We start from the raw sequence: 25300 nt of genomic DNA on the forward strand, positions 1-25300 counted from the left end.
ACCTTCTATTTGTACCAAATCGTCCTCAGGTGCAATCAATTAAGATCCACATTCATATAAATACATGCATTTATAAGACATAATAGTATATAAATAAACAGTAGGAGGCAAACCTATTCTATATTACTACCAAATTTAGGAAATGAAAAAACTAGGATAACTACTTACTACAGGAGCTGAGGGTCCGATCGTGGTGGTAAGCGGTCCCTTGATTGTTTATTTACAAATCACTAGAAGCTCATTGGTCACATTGAGTCACGTGACTGGACCGTAGCCAGGCAATGGAGCGCGGCATCAGCTTACGCCGCATTCCAAGCCTCCTGTTCAAACCCTTCTGCTCATGAATCTCTAAAGCACGTGTCACGTGTCTTGGTCCCTTCTCATGTAGACAAGTGACGGACGCTGTAAGTATAGAAACCGGCAATCGGTTAGTGGATGGCAAGACGCTTTCTGTGAGTGTCTCTCCTTATTCTTACCACAGCAATGCCCAATACACATATTATGATTATTGTTATTGTCTTTTTTTATATGGAATGGTCTGATGGCATATAAGGGGTATGTGGAGGGATCTGATGGCATAAAAGGGGTATGTTGATGCAATAATGCCTACTCTCCTGGAAGTTGCGGGATGCTCATGCCCCAGTAGAGTAGGCACTTCTCCCACATTCCTGCCCACTTCTGGTGTAGGGAGTAAAAATTAAAGGTAGGCAAGTATGTATTGGTGGCATATTTTGTGTGCGGGCCTTGACCGTTAACTACAATTTCTTAAATGACCCACCACCTGAAATTACTGCCCACCCCATGTAAGTAAGTGGACCTATATACAGTAGTATGTATTACTGCCACTTCTGCTGTTTCAACTGTACTACTATCAAATTCCATTCACTTACAAATTGGGCTGCATGGTTGGTATAGTGGTTAGCATTACTGCTTCACAGCACTATGGTTAAGAGTTCAGTTCCTGGTCATCATGGCCCATCTGTGTGGAGTTTTTATGTTATCAACTAGTTTGCGTGGGTTTACAATGGGTGCTCTGGTTTCCTCACATAATTCAGAAACATACTGTTAGGTTAATTGGCTTTTAACAATAAATGAATTATAATTTTCTTTATAACAGGTTATATACTTGTATATACATGCTTAGTCACACTTCTTTGTTACAGAAAATGTCTCCCATTTATTATTACCAATTACAGTTAAGCCAAAGGTTCCCAAACGCGGTCCTCAAGGCTCCCCAATAGTTCAGCTTTTAGAGATATCCATGGTTGAGCACAGGTTGCTTAATTACTACCTCAGTTAATTTGATTTAACCACCTGTGCTCAGCCATGGATATCTCTAAAACCTGAACTGTCGGGGAGCCTTGAGGACCGATGTTCTGGACTAATCAACAATTACAGGAAACGTTTAGAAGCAGTTAGTGCTGCACAAGGCGGTCATACCAGACATTAAAAGCAAATATTCTCATACTTTTTCCACTCACAGATATGTGATATTGGACCATTTAAAAAAAAAAAAAATTAGCAAGTCTGATTTGGTTCTCTTTATCTAATTTTAGGATATGTGTGAAAATCTGAGGTAGATTTAGGCCAAATTTAAGCAGATATATAGAAAAATCTGAAGGGTTCACAAACTTTCAAGCACCACTGTAACTGTCATATTCAAACATGATATTTTTTATCAGCAATCAATTTTATTATATAGATTAAATTCATAAAATCTAGATAAAACACTTAATCATGAGAATTATCTACACCTCCACATCAAAGATACACTATACAAGCTTGGTTTTGCTTTTAAAATGATTGCCGCATTAAAAATACAGCCGCATTAAATAGACTCGAGGGAATTCCAGCAGGGAGGATGCAGCTTGCAGCCTATTACATGAGCCTCCATGTTTGAATACATTTTTGAGATCTGTTGTTGAGGTAGACAGTGATTTTATTTTTCAAGGCACCTACTGTAGGTGCAAAAATATTCCAATAACCAATTGTCAGGTAGGAGCACGGTGGCATTTCCAGTGGGAGGTGACCAAACATCGGGGCTGCATTGATGATCTGAACCACCAGTCTCTCTGCTGGTCTATCTAGCTCTTTGAGAGGGAGCACCAAGATGAAGGACTATGGATTCTAAGAGGGGCATTGGTGACCTTACTAATAAGATCTGCAACCTCATCCTAAAATGCAAATATCAGACCCCTAGAGCTCAATTCCCTGCAAGCTCTCCAACATTATGGTGAGATGCAGTCAAAAATCTTATGTAGCAGGGAACAGTTACCACCGGGATTTCTGGACTTTTTGCTCATGCACTTTAGCAAAACATCACTCAACTGCCTAAATATCGGCACCGTGTCCATCTCTAGATCAGGCCCTTTGTGCTCTTTTTATTTTATCTGTATGGAAAAGGGTGGTTTAGACCCCCAAATGGTGAAACATGAATCCTGGAGGAGGGTTCAGATCCACCTCCAGCCAGGATAAAATTTATGGATGGGGGGTTGATTAGAAGATAGGAGAATATTATTAAGAACAGAGATGGCACCTTTCAACAAGGGCCTGTGATAACCCAGTGCGTCAAAAGAAGAAAATTAAACAGCCGCTGTGTATGCCAGAGAGGCGACAAAGGGTCTAAGATGAAGATATGTAAAGGAATCCGGCTCTAGAAATGCAAGAATCAGATTATTTTTAATTGGAAATGATAATTCTCTATTTCTGGAAGGCGCAGTGTAACTGGTCCCTGCATGCAGTTACAGACCCCACGTACCTGTCTGCAGAGACTGCACAAAGTGCCTGCGATGGGTGTCCTGTACCGCATGCAGTTACAGATCCCACGTACCTGTCTGCAGAGACTGCACAAAGTGCCTGCGATGGGTGTTCTTTACCGCATGCTGTTACATACCCCACGTACGTGTCTGCAGAGACTGCACAAAGTGCCTGCAATGGTTGGACCGTACCGCATGCTGTTACATACCCCACGTACGTGTCTGCAGAGACTGCACAAAGTGCCTGTGATGGGTGTCCTGTACCGCATGCTGTTACATACCCCACACACGTGTCTGCAGAGACTGCACAAAGTGCCTGTGATGGATGTCCTGTACCGCATGCTGTTACAGGCCCCACGCACGTGTCTGCAGAGACTGCACAAAGTGCCTGTGATGGGTGTCCTGTACCGCATGCTGTTACAGGCCCCACGCACGTGTCTGCAGAGACTGCACAAAGTGCCTGTGATGGATGTCCTGTACCGCATGCTGTTACAGGCCCCACGCACGTGACTGCAGAGACTGCACAAAGTGCCTGTGATGGGTGTCCTGTACCGCATGCTGTTACAGGCCCAACGTACCTGTCTGCAGAGACTGCACAAAGTGCCTGCGATGGGTGTCCTGTACCGCATGCTGTTACAGACCCCACGTACCTGTCTGCAGAGACTGCACAAAGTGCCTGCGATGGGTGTTCTGTACCGCATGCTGTTACCCCACGTACGTGTCTGCAGAGACTGCACAAAGTGCCTGCAATGGTTGCACCGTACCGCATGCTGTTACATACCCCACGTACGTGTCTGCAGAGACTGCACAAAGTGCCTGTGATGGGTGTCCTGTACCGCATGCTGTTACATACCCCACGCACGTGTCTGCAGAGACTGCACAAAGTGCCTGTGATGGATGTCCTGTACCGCATGCTGTTACAGGCCCCACGCACGTGTCTGCAGAGACTGCACAAAGTGCCTGTGATGGGTGTCCTGTACCGCATGCTGTTACAGGCCCCACGCACGTGTCTGCAGAGACTGCACAAAGTGCCTGCGATGGATGTCCTGTACCGCATGCTGTTACAGGCCCCACGAACGTGTCTGCAGAGACTGCACAAAGTGCCTGTGATGGGTGTCCTGTACCGCATGCTGTCACAGGCCCCACGCACGTGTCTGCAGAGACTGCACAAAGTGCCTGTGATGGATGTCCTGTACCGCATGCTGTTAAAGGCCCCACGTACGTGCCTGCAGAGACTGCACAAAGTGCCTGCGATGGGTGTCCTGTACCGCATGCTGTTACAGGCCCCACGCACGTGTCTGCAGAGACTGCACAAAGTGCCTGCGATGGGTGTCCTGTACCGCATGCTGTTACAGACCCCACGCACGTGTCTGCAGAGACTGCACAAAGTGCCTGTGATGGATGTCCTGTACCGCATGCTGTTACAGGCCCCACGCACGTGTCTGCAGAGACTGCACAAAGTGCCTGTGATGGGTGTCCTGTACCGCATGCTGTTACAGGCCCCACGCACGTGTCTGCAGAGACTGCACAAAGTGCCTGCGATGGATGTCCTGTACCGCATGCTGTTACAGGCCCCACGAACGTGTCTGCAGAGACTACACAAAGTGCCTGTGATGGGTGTCCTGTACCGCATGCTGTCACAGGCCCCACGTACGTGTCTGCAGTGACTGCACAAAATGCCTGTGATGGATGTCCTGTACCGCATGCTGTTAAAGGCCCCACGTACGTGTCTGCAGAGACTGCACAAAGTGCCTGCGATGGGTGTCCTGTACCGCATGCTGTTACAGGCCCCACGCACGTGTCTGCAGAGACTGCACAAAGTGCCTGCGATGGGTGTCCTGTACCGCATGCTGTTACAGACCCCACGTACATGTCTGCAGAGACTACACAAAGTGCCTGCGATGGATGTCCTGTACCAAATGCTGTTACAGGCCCCACGCACGTGTCTGCAGAGACTGCACAAAGTGCCTGCGATGGGTGTCCTGTACCGCATGCTGTTACAGACCCCACGCACGTGTCTGCAGAGACTGCACAAAGTGCCTGCGATGGATGTCCTGTACCGCATGCTGTTACAGGCCCCACGCACGTGTCTGCAGAGACTGCACAAAGTGCCTGCGATGGATGTCCTGTACCGCATGCTGTTACAGGCCCCACGCACGTGTCTGCAGAGACTGCACAAAGTGCCTGTGATGGGTGTCCTGTACCGCATGCTGTTACAGGCCCCACACACGTGTCTGCAGAGACTGCACAAAGTGCCTGTGATGGATGTCCTGTACCGCATGCTGTTACAGGCCCCACGCACGTGTCTGCAGAGACTGCACAAAGTGCCTGTGATGGGTGTCCTGTACCGCATGCTGTTACAGGCCCCACGCACGTGTCTGCAGAGACTGCACAAAGTGCCAGCGATGGGTGTCCTGTACCGCATGCTGTTACAGGCCCCACGCACGTGTCTGCAGAGACTGCACAAAGTGCCTGCTATGGGTGTCCTGTACCGCATGCTGTTACAGGCCCCACGCGCGTGTCTGCAGAGACTGCACAAAGTGCCTGCGATGGGTGTCCTGTACCGCATGCTGTTACCGACCCCACGCACGTGTCTGCAGAGACTGCACAAAGTGCCTGCGATGGATGTCCTGTACCGCATGCTGTTACAGGCCCCACGCACGTGTCTGCAGAGACTGCACAAAGTGCCTGTGATGGATGTCCTGTACCGCATGCTGTTACAGGCCCCACGCACGTGTCTGCAGAGACTGCACAAAGTGCCTGTGATGGGTGTCCTGTACCGCATGCTGTTACAGGCCCCACACACGTGTCTGCAGAGACTGCACAAAGTGCCTGTGATGGATGTCCTGTACCGCATGCTGTTACAGGCCCCACGCACGTGTCTGCAGAGACTGCACAAAGTGCCTGTGATGGGTGTCCTGTACCGCATGCTGTTACAGCCCCACGCACGTGTCTGCAGAGACTGCACAAAGTGCCTGTGATGGATGTCCTGTACAGCATGCTGTTACAGGCCCCACGTACGTGTCTGCAGAGACTGCACAAAGTGCCTGCGATGGGTGTCCTGTACCGCATGCTGTTACAGGCCCCACGCACGTGTCTGCAGAGACTGCACAAAGTGCCTGCGATGGGTGTCCTGTACCACATGCTGTTACAGGCCCCATGCATGTGTCTGCAGAGACTGCACAAAGTGCCTGTGATGGGTGTCCTGTACCGCATGCTGTTACAGACCCCACGTACATGTCTGCAGAGACTGCACAAAGTGCCTGCGATGGATGTCCTGTACCGCATGCTGTTACAGGCCCCACGTACGTGTCTGCAGAAACTGCACAAAGTGCCTGTGATGGTTGTCCTGTACCGCATGCTGTTACATACCCCACGCATGTGTCTGCAGAGACTGCACAAAGTGCCTGTGATGGATGTCCTGTACCGCATGCTGTTACAGGCCCCACGCACGTGTCTGCAGAGACTGCACAAAGTGCCAGCAATGGGTGTCCAGTACCGCATGCTGTTACAGGCCCCACGCACGTGTCTGCAGAGACTGCACAAAGTGCCTGCTATTGGTGTCCTGTACCGCATGCTGTTACAGGCCCCACGCACGTGTCTGCAGAGACTGCACAAAGTGCCAGCGATGGGTATCCTGTACCGCATGCTGTTACAGGCCCCACGCACGTGTCTGCAGAGACTGCACAAAGTGCCTGTGATGGGTGTCCTGTACCGCATGCTGTTACAGACCCCACGCACGTGTCTGCAGAGACTGCATAAAGTGCCTGCGATGGGTGTCCTGTACCGCATGCTGTTACAGACCCCACGTACGTGTCTGCAGAGACTGCACAAAGTGCCTGTGATGGATGTCCTGTACCGCATGCTGTTACATACCCCACGGACGTGTCTGCAGAGACTGCACAAAGTGCCTGCGATGGGTGTCCTGTACCGCATGCTGTTACAGGCCCCACGCACGTGTCTGCAGAGACTGCACAAAGTGCCTGCGATGGGTGTCCTGTACCGCATGCTGTTACAGACCCCACGTACGTGTCTGCAGAGACTGCACAAAGTGCCTGCGATGGGTGTCCTGTACCGCATGCTGTAACAGGCCCCACATACGTGTCTGCAGAGACTGCACAAAGTGCCTATGATGGGTGTCCTGTACCGTATGCTGTTACAGGCCCCACGTACGTGTCTGCAGAGACTGCACAAAGTGCCTTCGATGGGTTTCCTGTACCGCATGCTACTACAGGCCCCACGCACGTGTCTGCAGAGACTGCACAAAGTGCCGGTGATGGGTGTCCTGTACCGCATGCTGTTACAGGCCCCTCGCACGTGTCTACAGAGACTACACAAAGTGCCTGCGATGGGTGTCCTGTACCGCATGCTGTTACAGGCCCCACGTACGTGTCTGCAGAGACTGCACAAAGTGCCTGCGATGGGTGTCCTGTACCGCATGCTGTTACAGGCCCCACGTGCGTGTCTGCAGAGACTGCACAAAGTGCCTGCGATGGATGTCCTGTACCACATGCTGTTACAGGCCCCACGTACGTGTCTGCAGAGACTGCACAAAGTGCCTGCGATGGATGTCCTGTACCACATGCTGTTACAGGCCCCACGTACGTGTCTGCAGAGACTGCACAAAGTGCCTGCGATGGGTGTCCTGTACCGCATGCTGTTACAGGCCCCACGCACGTGTCTGCAGAGACTGCACAAAGTGCCTGTGATGGGTGTCCTGTACCGCATGCTATTACAGGCCCCACGCACGTGTCTGCAGAGACTGCACAAAGTTACTGCGATGGGTGTCCTGTACCAAATGCTGTTACAGGCCCCATGCATGTGTTTGCAGAGACTGCACAAAGTGCCTGTGATGGGTGTCCTGTACCGCATGCTGTTACAGACCCCACGTACATGTCTGCAGAGACTGCACAAAGTGCCTGCGATGGATGTCCTGTACCGCATGCTGTTACAGGCCCCACGCACGTGTCTGCAGAGACTGCACAAAGTGCCTGCGATGGGTGTCCTGTACCGCATGCTGTTACAGGCCCCACGTACGTGTCTGCAGAAACTGCACAAAGTGCCTGTGATGGGTGTCCTGTACCGCATGCTGTTACATACTCCACGCACGTGTCTGCAGAGACTGCACAAAGTGCCTGTGATGGATGTCCTGTACCGCATGCTGTTACAGGCCCCACGCACGTGTCTGCAGAGACTGCACAAAGTGCCTGCTATGGGTGTCCTGTACCGCATGCTGTTACAGGCCCCACGCACGTGTCTGCAGAGACTGCACAAAGTGCCAGCGATGGGTGTCCTGTACCGCATGCTGTTACAGGCCCCACGCACGTGTCTGCAGAGACTGCACAAAGTGCCTGTGATGGGTGTCCTGTACCGCATGCTGTTACAGACCCCACGCACGTGTCTGCAGAGACTGCACAAAGTGCCTGCGAAGGGTGTCCTGTACCGCATGCTGTTACAGACCCCACGCACGTGTCTGCAGAGACTGCACAAAGTGCCTGCGATGGGTGTCCTGTACCGCATGCTGTTACAGACCCCACGTACGTGTCTGCAGAGACTGCACAAAGTGCCTGTGATGGGTGTCCTGTACCGCATGCTGTTACAGGCCCCACGCACGTGACTGCAGAGACTGCACAAAGTGCCTGGGATGGGTGTCCTGTACCGCATGCTGTTACAGGCCCCACGCACGTGTCTGCAGAGACTGCACAAAGTGCCTGTGATGGGTGTCCTGTACCGCATGCTGTTACAGGCCCCACGTACGTGTCTGCAGAGACTGCATAAAGTGCCTGTGATGGGTGTCCTGTACCGCATGCTACTACAGGCCCCACGCACGTGTCTGCAGAGACTGCACAAAGTGCCTGTGATGGGTGTCCTGTACCGCATGCTGTTACATGCCCCACGTACGTGTCTGCAGAGACTGCACGAAGTGCCTGCGATGGGTGTCCTGTACCGCATGCTGTTACAGGCCCCACGTACGTGTCTGCAGAGACTGCACGAAGTGCCTGCGATGGGTGTCCTGTACCGCATGCTGTTACAGGCCCCACGTACGTGTCTGCAGAGACTGCACAAAGTGCCTGCGATGGATGTCCTGTACCGCATGCTGTTACAGGCCCCACGTACGTGTCTGCAGAGACTGCTCAAAGTGCCGGTGATGGGTGTCCTGTACCGCATGCTGTTACAGGCCCAACGCACGTGTCTGCAGAGACTACACAAAGTGCCTGTGATGGGTGTCCTGTACCGCATGCTGTTGCAGGCCCCACGTACGTGTCTGCAGAGACTGCACAAAGTGCCTGCGATGGTTGTCCTGTACCGCATGCTGTTACAGGCCCCACGTACGTGTCTGCAGAGACTGCACAAAGTGCCTGCGATGGGTGTCCTGTACCGCATGCTGTTACAGGCCCCACGTACGTGTCTGCAGAGACAGCACAAAGTGCCTGCGATGGGTGTCCTGTACCGCATGCTGTTACAGGCCCAACGCACGTGTCTGCAGAGACTGCACAAAGTGCCAGCGATGGGTGTCCTGTACCGCATGCAGTTACAGGCCCCACGCACGTGTCTGCAGAGACTGCACAAAGTGCCTGCGATGGGTGTCCTGTACCGCATGCTGTTACAGACCCCACGTACGTGTCTGCAGAGACTGCACAAAGTGCCTGCGATGGATGTCCTGTACCGCATGCTGTTACAGGCCCCACGCACGTGTCTGCAGAGACTGCACAAAGTAACTGGGATGGATGTCGTGTACCGCATGCTGTTACAGGCCCCACGGACGTGTCTGCAGAGACTGCACAAAGTGCCTGCGATGGATGTCCTGTACCGCATGCTGTTACAGGCCCCACGGACATGTCTGCAGAGACTGCACTCTCGCACGTGTCTGCAGAGACTGCAAAAAGTGCCTGCGATGGGTGTCCTGTACCGCATGCTGTTACAGGCCCCACGTACGTGTCTGCAGAGACTGCACAAAGTGCCTGCGATGGGTGTCCTGTACCGCATGCTGTTACAGGCCCCACGTGCGTGTCTGCAGAGACTGCACAAAGTGCCTGTGATGGATGTCCTGTACCACATGCTGTTACAGGCCCCACGTACGTGTCTGCAGAGACTGCACAAAGTGCCTGTGATGGATGTCCTGTACCACATGCTGTTACAGGCCCCTCGCACGTGTCTGCAGAGACTGCACAAAGTGCCTGCGATGGGTGTCCTGTACCGCATGCTGTTACAGGTCCCACGCACGTGTCTGCAGAGACTGCACAAAGTGCCTGTGATGGGTGTCCTGTACCGCATGCTGTTACAGGTCCCACGCACGTGTCTGCAGAGACTGCACAAAGTGCCTGTGATGGGTGTCCTGTACCGCATGCTGTTACAGGCCCCACGTACTTGTCTGCAAAGACTGCACAAAGTGCCTGCGATGGATGTCCTGTACTGCATGCTGTTACAGGCCCCACGTACGTGTCTGCAGAGACAGCGCAAAGTGCCTGCAATGGGTGTCCTGTACCGCATGCTGTTACAGGCCCAACGCACGTGTCTGCAGAGACTGCACAAAGTGCCAGCGATGGGTGTCCTGTACCGCATGCTGTTACAGGCCCCACGCATGTGTCTGCAGAGACTGCACAAAGTGCCTGCGATGGGTGTCCTGTACCGCATGCTGTTACAGACCCCACACACGTGTCTGCAGAGACTGCACAAAGTGCCTGTGATGGGTGTCCTGTACCACATGCTGTTACAGGCCCCACGTACGTGTCTGCAGAGACTGCACAAAGTGCCTGCGATGGGTGTCCTGTACCGCATGCTGTTACAGGCCCCACGTACGTGTCTGCAGAGACTGCACAAAGTGCCTGTGATGGGTGTCCTGTACCGCATGCTACTACAGGCCCCACGCACGTGTCTGCAGAGACTGCACAAAGTGCCTGTGATGGGTGTCCTGTACCGCATGCTGTTACATACCCCACGCACGTGTCTGCAGAGACTGCACAAAGTGCCTGCGATGGGTGTCCTGTACCGCATGCTGTTACAGGCCCCACGTACGTGTCTGCAGAGACTGCACGAAGTGCCTGCGATGGGTGTCCTGTACCGCATGCTGTTACAGGCCCCACGTACGTGTCTGCAGAGACTGCACAAAGTGCCTGCGATGGATGTCCTGTACCGCATGCTGTTACAGGCCCCACGTACGTGTCTGCAGAGACTGCACAAAGTGCCGGTGATGGGTGTCCTGTACCGCATGCTGTTACAGGCCCAACGCACGTGTCTGCAGAGACTACACAAAGTGCCTGTGAGGGGTGTCCTGTACCGCATGCTGTTACAGGCCCCACGTACGTGTCTGCAGAGACTGCACAAAGTGCCTGCGATGGTTGTCCTGTACCGCATGCTGTTACAGGCCCCACGTACGTGTCTGCAGAGACTGCACAAAGTGCCTGCGATGGGTGTCCTGTACCGCATGCTGTTACAGGCCCAACGCACGTGTCTGCAGAGATTGCACAAAGTGCCAGCGATGGGTGTCCTGTACCGCATGCAGTTACAGGCCCCACGCACGTGTCTGCAGAGACTGCACAAAGTGCCTGCGATGGGTGTCCTGTACCGCATGCTGTTACAGACCCCATGTACGTGTCTGCAGAGACTGCACAAAGTGCCTGCGATGGGTGTCCTGTACCGCATGCTGTTACAGGCCCCACGGACATGTCTGCAGAGACTGCACTCTCGCACGTGTCTGCAGAGACTGCACAAAGTGCCTGCGATGGGTGTCCTGTACCGCATGCTGTTACAGGCCCCACGTACGTGTCTGCAGAGACTGCACAAAGTGCCTGCGATGGGTGTCCTGTACCGCATGCTGTTACAGGCCCCACGGACATGTCTGCAGAGACTGCACTCTCGCACGTGTCTGCAGAGACTGCACAAAGTGCCTGCGATGGGTGTCCTGTACCGCATGCTGTTACAGGCCCCACGTACGTGTCTGCAGAGACTGCACAAAGTGCCTGCGATGGGTGTCCTGTACCGCATGCTGTTACAGGCCCCACGTGCGTGTCTACAGAGACTGCACAAAGTGCCTGCGATGGGTGTCCTGTACCGCATGCTGTTACAGGTCCCACGCACGTGTCTGCAGAGACTGCACAAAGTGCCTGTGATGGGTGTCCTGTACCGCATGCTGTTACAGGTCCCACGCACGTGTCTGCAGAGACTGCACAAAGTGCCTGTGATGGGTGTCCTGTACCGCATGCTGTTACAGGCCCCACGTACGTGTCTGCAAAGACTGCACAAAGTGCCTGCGATGGATGTCCTGTACCGCATGCTGTTACAGGCCCCACGTACGTGTCTGCAGAGACTGCACAAAGTGACTGCGATGGGTGTCCTGTACCGCATGCTGTTACAGGCCCCACGCACGTGTCTGCAGAGACTGCACAAAGTGCCTGTGATGGGTGTCCTGTACCACATGCTGTTACAGGCCCCACGTACGTGTCTGCAGAGACTGCACAAAGTGCCTGCGATGGGTGTCCTGTACCGCATGCTGTTACAGGCCCCACGTACGTGTCTGCAGAGACTGCACAAAGTGCCTGCGATGGGTGTCCTGTACCGCATGCTGTTACAGGCCCCACGTACGTGTCTGCAGAGACTGCACAAAGTGCCTGTGATGGGTGTCCTGTACCGCATGCTACTACAGGCCCCACGCACGTGTCTGCAGAGACTGCACAAAGTGCCTGTGATGGGTGTCCTGTGCCGCATGCTGTTACAGGCCCCACGTACGTGTCTGCAGAGACTGCACAAAGTGCCTGCGATGGGTGTCCTGTACCGCATGCTGTTACAGGCCCCACGTACGTATCTGCAGAGACTGCACAAAGTGCCTGCGATGGGTGTCCTGTACCGCATGCTGTTACAGGCCCCACGTACGTGTCTGCAGAGACTGCACAAAGTGCCTGCGATGGATGTCCTGTACCGCATGCTGTTACAGGCCCCACGTACGTGTCTGCAGAGACTGCACAAAGTGCCTGCGATGGATGTCCTGTACCGCATGCTGTTACAGGCCCCACGTACGTGTCTGCAGAGACTGCACAATGTGCCTGCGATGGGTGTCCTGTACCGCATGCTGTTACAGGCCCAACGCACGTGTCTGCAGAGACTGCACAAAGTGCCTGTGATGGGTGTCCTGTACCGCATGCTGTTACAGGCCCCACGTACGTGTCTGCAGAGACTGCACAAAGTGCCTGCGATGGATGTCCTGTACCACATGCTGTTACAGGCCCCACGTACGTGTCTGCAGAGACTGCACAAAGTGCCTGCGATGGGTGTCCTGTACCGCATGCTGTTACAGGCCCCACGTACTTGTCTGCATAGACTGCACAAAGTGCCTGCGATGGCTGTCCTGTACCGCATGCTACTACAGGCCCCACGCACGTGTCTGCAGAGACTGCACAAAGTGCCTGCGATGGGTGTCCTGTACCGCATGCTACTACAGGCCCCACGCACGTGTCTGCAGAGACTGCACAAAGTGCCTGTGATGGGTGTCCTGTACCGCATGCTGTTACAGGCCCCACGTACGTGTCTGCTGAGACTGCACAAAGTGCCTGCGATGGATGTCCTGTACCGCATGCTGTTACCGGCCCCACGTACGTGTCTGCAGAGACTGCACAAAGTGCCTGCGATGGGTGTCCTGTACCGCATACTGTTACAGGCCCCACGCACGTGTCTGCAGAGACTGCACAAAGTGCCTGCGATGGGTGTCCTGTACCGCATACTGTTACAGGCCCCACGCACGTGTCTGCAGAGACTGCACAAAGTGCCTGTGATGGATGTCCTGTACCACATGCTGTTACAGGCCCCACGCACGTGTCTGCAGAGACTGCACAAAGTGCCTGTGATGGATGTCCTGTACCACATGCTGTTACCGGCCCCACGTACGTGTCTGCAGAGACTGCACAAAGTGCCAGCGATGGGTGTCCTGTACCGCATGCTGTTACAGGCCCCACGCACGTGTCTGCAGAGACTGCACAAAGTGCCTGTGATGGGTGTCCTGTACCGCATGCTGTTACAGGCCCCACGTACGTGTCTGCAGAGACTGCACAAAGTGCCTGCGATGGTTGTCCTGTACCGCATGCTGTTACAGGCCCCACGTACGTGTCTGCAGAGACTGCACAAAGTGCCTGCGATGGTTGTCCTGTACCGCATGCTGTTACAGGCCCCACGTACGTGTCTGCAGAGACTGCACAAAGTGCCTGCGATGGGTGTAGTTCATTAAAAAGACTCGCAGGAATTCCTGCAGGGAGGATGCAGCGGTGCAGCCTATTACATGAGCCACCATGTTTGAATACATTTTTGAGATCTGTTGTTGAGGTATTTGTTTTAGATATGATTTTGCACAGTTGTTTGTAGTTTTATTATTGGAATATATTTAAAACTAAAGTTGTCACCTCTGTATCTCCCCTCTCATTAGCCTCAATGGTTTGTCACTTGTGCTGGCACACAATAGGTAGCTGTATATTTATAACTAAGTAGCGAGATTCTACATTATTTGAAAGTATTATTTGTTTGGCTGTGCACATCCCCATATATTACAGTGACCCGACATCACTAATACTCCTGCAAGGGGTGTATAGAAAGTTAAGAGAAATTAATGTCTGTGAATTGCCTTTCCCTCACTGTACTGGAGGCACTTTGTGGCCGTTGAGCTGAATTAAATTCTCCGCTGTGACTGCAAGAATACCTTACATTGCCCAGGCAGGTCTCTGAGTGAATGCATGAAAAATGGCAGAAATTTCAGAGTAATCAGTCTAGCAGGGATTAATGAGTCTGAGGAAAAAACCCTCGGTTGCCGCAAGCACGGAGTTGCATCCTAAATAAATGAACCCCATAAGTAGCTCTCCCACAGTGGTGTATATAGAAAACCTGTGCAAGACACTGCTTTACAGTAAAGTCTATTTTAGGTATACAGAGTGATCCCGGCATTAGCTTTTGTATGAAGTATCTCATATATCTGGCAATGTGTTTTCCGTGAGGTCTCTCTAGGGTGCACTAGACAGAGTGGCACACAGAGTCATAGCTAAAGTTTTTCTAGGAATGGTACATGTGCTATTAACTGTATATTGCAATGAGCCTTTTCTCAGGCTGTACTATTAATGTTTTTAATAACAGGGACAAAAATAGGATTTGTAGGGGGTGGGGGTTCCGTGTGTATATGTATGTATGTACTGTATATATCACACCCACACACTTACTTTGCCCTGGGGGAGGCGCAGCAGCAGGTCGCTAATGGCGGGGACGAGGTTGGGTATTTTGTATCATTAGGGGGGGCAAAAATTATGTGATCCCTTAGATTGGTTTGCAGGCCAGTGTCCAATTCAGAGACAGAGACAAAGCTGTGTCTGTCTCAGATAAAATATTGGTCTGTCGGGTTGGGTTTCTGGGTACTCAGAAAGCCCCCTGCGCTGCGCCACTGATTAGTACTACTACTTTTTGCTGACACTCTCCTCCATTGGAATCAACGTCATAGTAGAAAGCAAAAGCAGCTTGTGTCTCCACATACTGTAGCTAAGTTTCACAAGTACAGGCTACAGAGGGTGGATGTTGCTTAAGAGAAGTATGTTATATGTAATATCTGACCTTAAGGAACAAATGTCCCTTCACTGCAGTAATTATTGCTTTAATCTTAATAAAAAGTTGTTTCTCCATCCCATCCCTCTCAAAATTTATATTTTACTTTTTTTACCAACAGACCTGCACAATTAAGAAGAATATGGAGAAGTAAAGTTTGTCTCATGATATTGAAAGTGTAAGTTTTTTGTAATAAGGAGTGTTTTTAACACTGCTGAATTGTACTAAAGAGAGATAGAACCCAGTAGGAAATATACCTATGCTCAATGGCATAACTCCCGGAGGCTACAGAAGCATTGGCCACCAGGTGTGTGTGGGAGGGGTACACAATAATTGGGACCGCAGCCTAGGGCACTACACAACAGAGACTATTTAATATCATTCACATCAATTCCTGCCCCTTTTGATCTTAAACTATAAATTTCCTACTTCAAATACGCACACACTTTAGAATATCATTTTGTGAGCAGCTAGTTAACCTACTGATATGCTTTTGGACTGAAAACATAGGTAACATTGCTAGAATAGCCAAATTCAGAGGCTGTTGGATATTTTCTGAAAATCTATTATATAATTTCCAATAGTGTCGACAGACTCAGTAGAGAGCAGCAGGGAGTCCCGACCCCTCCCTCCCCTCACAGCTATCTGGCTGCCTGACTCCAAGCTGTTACCTGTAACTGTCTTAACAGCAGAGAAGATCTATAAACTTTAGGTGCCTATCCACAAGACGATTAAAATGAGCGATTGAACGATATCGTTTGATCGTTCGATAATCATACCATAATCGTTTGAACATCGTTTGATAATAGTTTGAAAATTCGGTCTTTTAAGCTGCCCATCCACTAGGCGATTAAACCGTCGTTATCGTTCAATCGCTTGGAAATCATCCGCAAATCGTGCAGTAAAATGACCTAAACGACCAGCGATGCGCTATCCCGCCGGTTGTTTGCGTCGTCCTGTTTTGCCCGTCAATTAGTTGTTATTGGACATTGTTATCGTTCCATCGTTCATGCATCGGTGCACATTTTCAAAGCCGGAACGACCAACATATATAAATTTAAATAAATATTTCAGCCCACTTTTATGAACAACTGCTTTGAAAATCGTTGGTCTATGGTCTATGGTCTTTCGTCGTTTTGTGCAATCGTTCACAAATCGTTCATGCACATGAACGATAACGATCATCAGGAATTGATGAACGATTTATGAAGATCTTTTGATCTTTCATCTTTCAAGGACAAGTCTGCTAGTGGATGGGCAGCATCAGGTTCAGCATGTTTGCAGATGATTGATTGTGCCTGCACTGGATGACATATCGTTCAGTGTGGGCACCCTGCAGTGTAGTGAACGACTGAACGATAACGATATCGTTCAGTCTTTTCACTGTCGGGTTGTGGATACCCGCCTTAAGGCTGCATACTCATGTAATGCTCTCCAGAGTCCTGGCTGTCATCACGTGCCTCTCCCCCTAGTCTGCAGCATTAACCTTTTCACCAGCAAACCAAACATTAATCCTTGCATCAAAAAATGAAAATCTTATGGAAAATGCTACATTAAATGCACCATTAACTTTCTCCCTGCTAACCACTATAGGGGCCTGTATGCTGCTATTCCTGCTGGACATTTTACATACTCATGTCCCAGCTAATGATGGGTCCAAAATACTACAATTAGTATATTCCCGGAATGGGAGATTTCAAAATAGAGATCTTAACTACAGGTTGCTCAATCCATATAGGATTATTTTTTCCCAAAGTGGGATGCATGCTAGATTATAGCTGACACACATACAAAAAAAAGCACAGCATTCAACCACTTATTAATATGAATAAATTACATTTTATTGCACTAATCCATCCATAGCAAAAACATGCATGTAAATGTAAATAAAGCCATACATTAAATAAAAATAGTCCTTTTGTTAAGGTGCTTTATAGAAAATCATTAGCAATACCTACTAGTACAGGTTGAGTCTCCCATATCCAAATATTCCAAAATATGGAATATTCCGAAATACGGAATATTTTTAGCATTACCAAGATAGTGAAACCTTTGCTTTCTGATGGTTCAATGTACATAAATTTTGTTTAAAGCACAAAATTATTAAAAATATAGTATAAAATTACCTTCAGGCTGTGTGTATAAGGTAATTATGAAACATAAATGAATTTCATGTATGTACACAAACTTTTTTGATGCACAAAATTATGAAAAATATTGTATACAGTTACCTTCAGGCTGTGTGTATAAGGTGTATATAAAATATGAATGCATTCTGTGTTTAGATTTGGGTCCCATTCCCAAGATATCTCATTATGGTATGCAAATATTCCAATATATACGGAATATTCTGTTATACAAAATATCCCTCGTCCCAAGCATTTTGGATATGGGAGACTCAACCTGTAATGTCTCCTTAGGGCTAGTCTTATACTGTACATCATTTTAGTGCTGATATCCTTAAATGGAACTGACCCTCACCTACTTTTCTCTTCAATCAGTGGGGACCTTTCCCAGATATTGCAAAGTGACTTCATTTCAACATTCAAGGTCAACTGTGCAGGTGGCTGGAGAACATTGACCATGCAATAGATCTATATAGAAAATGGTGGAAGGAAATCCCTATTTTATACACGGGGAGAAGGTGAGAACAAATAATGGCTGACCAAAGCTTTTAAGAAATCATTGCATCAAATCAATTGTTCTGATAGAACTAAATTGTAATAAAAAAAAATGAAGACGTGTTTGTATTTGTGCAACAAACCACTAATTACATATTGGATACATGCACCACATACATTGGGGTGAAGACTGTTACAGTGAATTGGATGGGAGATAACCCGGGTAGAGATGTAAAAATACATTTTGTTCAAGTGCGATGTGTAACATAGAAGCTTATTACTTGATTTTAAGAATGAACCTCCAGGGTCAATATTACAAAACATATATTTAACTAAATGTTCTTTGCAGCATCGCTCTCCTGCTCAGTGTGGACACCGCTTCTTCAAGGCGAATAAGCTCAGCCTGATCACCTCCCTTAGCAACTTCTTCCCTTAGCAACAACAGCATTGAAGGCTGTCAAGGTTCAGCAGCTGTAAGTGGAAATTATTTAGTATTTTTAGCCATCATTACAGCCCTATGTTGTAGACAGAACTTGGTGGATAGTAAGTATGGAGATCATGTCCCTCTGCATCATTTTCTTCTTCTATCAATCCTTGCATCAATTATGTTATTCATGTTCAAAAGGATCATAGGGGCATATGTATCAAAGCTTGATGTGTGATAAAATTGTGAAATTATATCACCAACCAATCAGCTTCTAACTTACATTTTTTAAACACAGCCTGCAAAATGTAAGTTAGAAGCTGATTGGTTGGTGATATAGTTTTGCAGTTTTATCACACATCAAGCTTTGATATATATGCCCCATAGTATTAAACTGCATTACCATATCATATTAATGGTACAGGTTGGAAATGCATTTATGCATATTATTTACCTCTTTGTGATTGCCTGATGATCTAATTACTGAGTCTATGGGGCCTATTCATCAAAACATAATAATCACATGTGATAATTATGGTTTGAACTCACTGCGAGTTCAAACTCAGTTTAGGAGGCATTCATCATGTCTCCTGCCCTAAACTATCACTTCCGAAAAACTGCAGTTTCTGCGAAGCTGTTTTTCAGAAGTGAGAGACTCTTCTCTTGTCCCTCTTCAAGCTGCGTATGTGCAGCTTGAAGACAGGCTGCGAAAAGAGACTGACCCCCTCCAACTAACTTTGCCAGCGTCTTTCACCCCCTCCCATCCTTGTGAAGCTGCTGGCTACCCCCCCCCCCGGCCGCCAGAGCCTTCCCCTCGCCCACTGAGACTGAGACCTGCGATGCACTGTCCCGCAGCCGCCATAGGTCCCCCGCCAAGGCCCCTGGAGACTGTGCGCCACCCCTCTGAGACCTGCTGACCAAGTAGGGCCCCCACCGGCGCTGATATGCTGGGGACCTACTCAGCTAAGCTGCTGCTGCTGGAGACTTGGCCCGCCTTCTCTCTCGTCATACCAGATGCCCGCTGCAGGACCCCCGCTGCCGCTGACCCCGCTGGCTGCTGCTGCAGTGCCCTCTCCTGGTCCCGGCTCACAGAAGGACTGCTCTGTGAGCCGGGAGGGAGGGTCAGATCCCTCTGCTGTATCGGATGATGAACACCACCTCAGAATGGCGTTCAGGATCACTGTCAAGTTCCGAAAAAAATGCTTTTTCGGAACTTGATGAATTTCATAATTTCTACATCCCCATACTATAGTATGGGGACTGTATAGTAGTATAGTATGGGGACTGTGTAGTACTATAGTATGGGGACTGTATAGTAGTATAGTATGGGGACTGTGTAGTACTATAGTATGGGGACTGTATAGTAGTATAGTATGGGGACTATATAGTACTATAGTATGGGGACTGTATAGTACTATAGTATGGGGAATGTATAGTACTATAGTATGGGGACTGTATAGTACGATAGTACGGGGACTGTATAGTACTATAGTATGGGGAATGTATAGTACTATAGTATGGGGACTGTATAGTACTATAGTATGGGGACTGTATAGTACTATAGTATGGGGACTGTATAGTAGTATAGTATGGGGAATGTATAGTACTATAGTATGGGGACTGTATAGTACTATAGTATGGTGACTGTATAGTACTATAGTATAGGGAATGTATAGTACTATAGTATGGGGACTGTATAGTACTATAGTATGGGGACTGTATAGTACTATAGTATGGGGAATGTAAAGTACTATAGTATGGGGACTATATAGTACTATAGTATGGGGACTGTATAGTACTATAGTATGGGGACTGTATAGTACTATAGTATGGGGACTGTGGAAATATCTGTGATATCTCCTGCGTTATATGAATGATAAATAGCCCTGACACTTAATTTATACAAAATTAGGTGACATTTTTTTTTTCACCTGGTTTTGTATAAATTAAGTGATGATGAATAGGCCCGTCAATGAGTCGATAATGTTTAAGAATTGCGCTCGTACAATGCCTCCTTCCAGTACCCGGCCAAGATAGGCTGACTTGGCGGTCACTAGGACCTGTCGGAGCCAGTTAGACAGGCCCGACCTCAGACATTCGCTACTGCACATGCACAGGGTCACAGCGCATTTTTTCCTTTGGGCATTCCATGGGGATGGTCGGACTGAGGAAACTCACAGCATACAGAGCCGAAATAACAAACAGCAATTACACTGTATTACCAACGCTATTGTATAGGGCACCAGTACTACCATCTGTCGGTGTAATCACACGCAGTGCACTACAACACCCAGCAACACCCTAAGCTCCAGGCTACCATTACTTATACTGTATATTCTGCATACTGCTGTTACATTTGTGATATACCTGGGCCACATGCTACTTGTTGTTCTATCTGATTCAATAAATTTTCGGAACTGGTTAAGCTGTACCACGTGTGGACTAACCTCCGCCTGCACCAACAATTACGTTACATATTTAACACCTCATGTATCTTGGCCAAAGTGCATCATACTCTGGGTTAACTTTCTGTCTGGAGGACTACTGCTCCAAGCAGGTCTGCTCGCAATCAGTGGTGGCTCCAAAGCTGGGGCTGCAGCGCAGTTCAAAATTTAAATAGGGGAGCGATACCAACTGTCCTTTCAAACACTGACAAACATCGCTGGCCGGGACTCGCTGACAGTTGGTGTGCCTCCCATATTTGCATTTTGGACAATGGCCAAAATGTAACTAACTGGCAGATTCCAGGACCTCTGTCACTCCTTCTACTCTTCTTTGTTTTTGGCATTTTCTGTTATTTGTTTTGCACTGGAAAAGTGTGTGTGCACATCCCTCTTCTGAAATAGAGGACTAGAGAGAGCAATTTCTTTTCAGAGCTGTCCCTTGCTGTATGGAGAGGCACATGGTCATTTGCGCTACTTGCTGTTGGAGTTTTCCCAGGAAGTGCACTGTGCAATATTTATGTAAAGAAAAGAATGGGCAGCATAGCACAATATGGGGGAGATCTAATAAAGCTTGGAGAGAGATAAAATTGGAGGTAAATAGCGGCAACCAATCAGCTCCTAACTGTCATTTTTCAAACACAGCCTGTAAAGTGACAGTTAGGAGCTGATTGGTTGCTGCTATTTATCTCCAATTTTATCTCTCGACAATCTTTATTAAATCTCCCCCTAAATCCTCAATTAGCCTCAGTGCAAGACAGCCTGAGCTGATTTGTGCTATGAGAGTGAGACCATGAGCATGGGATGGCTTGCAGGGTGTCTGGAAAGTAGGGAACCATGGAGATCTGCCTGAGAGCCTACTAGGACATTCACAGCTCTCAGTTTTCCGGTCACTACCTCATTTTTGTGAAGCCATATGTGTGGAGGGAGGGGTCAGCATATATTATGGCCCTGCTATGCCCCTGTTTATGGGGAACACTGTGATGCATGGGGGTAGAGATCTCTTAAGACATTATCACCCCCACCCCGCCATTGCAGAAAATGTTTCTCGTACCCCTGAATGTCACATTGAGTATGCCTGGATTTTCTGCATTTCCCAGGTTGAGAACCACTGGCCTAGGGACAATTTTGTTTACAGTCAATTAACATGCCATACATTTTGGAGGAATGGATATGTTTGACTACCGGACGTCATCCCGGCGGATCAAATCCCAACATCGGCAGCCCGATGCTGAAGATCCCAACAGCGGTTAACTATTTCTAACCCCCTCCCCCTCTAACCCTCCTTTAGGAGAGCCTAACCCTAACCTCATCCCCAAGTGCCTATCCCAACCCTCGTAAGTGCCTAAAAGTAACCCCCCTCTCCCCGCACCCCTAAACCTAACTCTCCTGGGGGGGTGCCTAAACCTAACCTCCCCCCCTAGTGCCTAAACCTAACCCCCCCTTCCCCTAGCCTAACCCTAACCCTCCCCGGGGGGGATGCCTAGCCCTAACCCTCCCCGGGGGGGATGCCTAACCCTAAGTCCCCCCCGGGGGGTCCCTAAACCTAACCCCCCCATAACCAGCTACATACATACTTGCGCCCAACGTTGGACGATCGGTCCGGCGTCCTGTCTGGATTAACATAGACGTTGGCATTTCGACGCCTGTGTTAGATCCCTTGCTGGGATTATGCTGTCGGTATTCCCGCATGGCCGCCGGTCTCATAACTGCATACCGTTTTGGACAATGGACTATGGAAGAAACTCATGTGAACATGGTAGAGAACAATTGGAAAGTCTGCAAGGATAGGGTCGGATTAGAACCCAGGGTCTGAGCAGCCATGATAACCACTTGTGTACCGTGCCGCCCACAGCTGTTCAAATGAAATGGACATGTTAGGCATAGTCAGTGCAGAATTACTGAGCCTCTCATTGTCTCCTCCTGTTTTAGATTACACATTTCGCTCTCAATATAATTTGCCTTTAGATCTGACTTGTAACAAAGAGAAGCCTGTAATGAATTTTATACTGACATGCCAATTATTATTTAGTAGTTGTGACAGCTGTGGAGATTGCAAACATGATTATTATTATCAGTGGTGGTGCCGGTATTCACCTTTCTATACTCCAGACAAGTCTGAAATATACAATACTAGTGACCCACCCTGGCTTCGCATGATAGCAATTTCATCTTGCCACTGTCTACGCCATGTCACCACAGATCTCTGAATCTCACCACAACCCCCTGCATCTCACAATAGCTTCCTGCTTCTTACTCCTACCCCCTACATCTCACAACAGCCTCCTGCTACTCACTCCTGCCCCCTGTATCTCACTACAGCATCCTATAGTTCACCACAGCCCCTTTCATCTCTCCACAGGTCCCTGCTGCTCACTCCTGCCTCTTACCACAGCCCCCTGCATCACATCACAGGCCATACTTGCCTACTCTCCCGGGACTGTCGGGAGCCTCCCGAAAATCGTATGTCACTCCGTCCGGACACCCTGCATCGCCCGCCAGCCCCTCGCGACCGCCCGTGAAAGTGGGCGGTTCGATGGGGCGATGACGCGATTTGCGCTGAATCTCATCATCGTAGCCACGCCCTTTGCTTTGTAATGCTGGTAATATCGGCATTATAAAGCGGGGGCGAGGCAGCGATGACGCGATCGTGTGGACACACCACCGCTCTGCCCACTTCAGCAGCCGCCACCCTCCCTGCTGCACTGACAAATCACCAGTGTCACCACAACCACCCCTGCTGCTTCCCTGCAGCTGGCTGGGGCTTGGCCACTGGGATGAGCTGAGAGGGGCAGGAGGATGATGGATGAGAGATTTATATTGCAGCTACCATAACAGCAGCATGTCCCCAGGGCTAGGGCACCTGTGCATTTTTCCACAGCCTCCATGCTCACCCCTGCCTGGCTGCTGAACATGGCAATGTCCTCTTTGCACAATGTACCCTGTATTTCCTGGTCTTCTTGTTGAGCTTCCTCGCCGTGGTGCCCCTGTTCAAGAACAGCGCTGACTTCCATGGGAGGTTCCGCCTGTTCACCAAGGGTGTGTGGCTGAACATCATACTGGAGAGGAAGCACTTCACGGTGGAGGAATGGTGGCCGGAGTCTGCCTGCAGGTTCAGCGTAGGGATGGACATTGGAATCCGATGATTACCATAACAAAAAATTTGTGCCGATGGTAGTTTTTTAACCATTTGATGGTGATCGTCCGATGTTTGCCACCATCGAATGGAAATCATTCGATGGTGTTCCTATGGTCGTTTGTTTTTTTAATTCCTTATAGCTATGACTCCCCTGGCTACTGTGTCTGCATCAGAGCATCTTCATGGGTTCGTTGGAGGTTGTCTCTCACTTTCTGTCTGCCTCAGACATGATCAGTCCCTGACTCCCTACCCTCTCTTGGCTGCTGCTAAATAACAGGGCACATTGCTAGCTCTAATTGGCTCTCACTGTCTCAGAGAGTCAATCAGAGTGCAGCCCTCACTCACCCTTCTAGTAGCAGCAGTCAGTCAGTCAGTCAGTCAGTCAATCACAGCGCAACAGTTTTTTCTGTTAATTGCTTCAGTAAAATTGTAACCACTCACCTCCCTTTTGTCACAGATAAATGGTTCATACATATAAACCTTACTCAACCAATGCTGAATAGAATAGTGAAAACCCCATCAAAATCCGTCCAGTGGTTCAAGAGATTAGCACAAACGAACAGGCAAACCCCTAAAATGGGGACTTTATTATATATATATATATATATATATATATATATATATATATATATATATAAAAATATCATACAAACTCGGCACTCACATGCTTTTCAAACTGCAACTCCTTTGAACATAGGGAATGTTGGTTCCAAAATATTGCAATAATTTGTTAAGCTGGCCACCGCTTCACGGTCATTCCCATCTAGCCAGTCCCTACACTGATTCTCAGATAAATGAACTTGATCTGCCATCTTGGCCTCAAGCTTGCATACATTTTAAACAGAAAACTGGGTCCTGCCTTAAAGAGACAGGACCACACCCAGGGCTATCAGTTAATAAGCACCTGGAAAAAGAAAAAAGTTTGTCTTACATTTGAAAAACAGGGTGCCCTAGCAAGTGTGACCACAAAATTTAAATAAACGACAGGCTCAATCCACGGCACTCGACCATCTGGGGTGCCCTTGGTATGTGACCACACCATCTACATAAAAAATATCATACAAACTCGGCACTCACATGCTTTTCAAACTGCAACTCCTTTGAACATATATATATATATATATATATACATACATATAGAGATGAACATCCAGTATTGTAATCTACTTGGACAAAAATGGAATGCTAGCAGGGGCGTATCTATAATGGGTGCAGGGTGTGTGGGGTACATGGGCCCCTGGGTTTAGGGGGCCCCGCACCGCACACCCTGCACCCATAGTATTACTCACCTCTTCGGAGTCCCACGTCGGAGCGGGAGTCCGGCACTGTGAAAATGACTGGAAAATGGCCGC

The 25300-nt window shown here is 49.2% G+C and overlaps 1 protein-coding gene across 1 annotated transcript in view; it reads left to right on the plus strand.

Annotated features, from left to right (window-relative positions):
- Positions 1-25300, plus strand: part of LOC148442445 (transmembrane protein 121) — a 174623-nt gene that overhangs the window by 121146 nt on the left and 28177 nt on the right. The window contains exons 2-3 of the mRNA XM_088463930.1: positions 15445-15501; positions 17825-17967. The gene's annotated coding sequence lies outside the window, so the exon portion shown is untranslated. The remainder of the gene's footprint in view (positions 1-15444; positions 15502-17824; positions 17968-25300) is intronic.

This window comes from Taudactylus pleione, unplaced genomic scaffold, assembly GCF_031769625.1.
Source record: "Taudactylus pleione unplaced genomic scaffold, aTauple2 ptg001508l, whole genome shotgun sequence".
Classification (NCBI taxonomy): domain Eukaryota; kingdom Metazoa; phylum Chordata; class Amphibia; order Anura; family Myobatrachidae; genus Taudactylus; species Taudactylus pleione.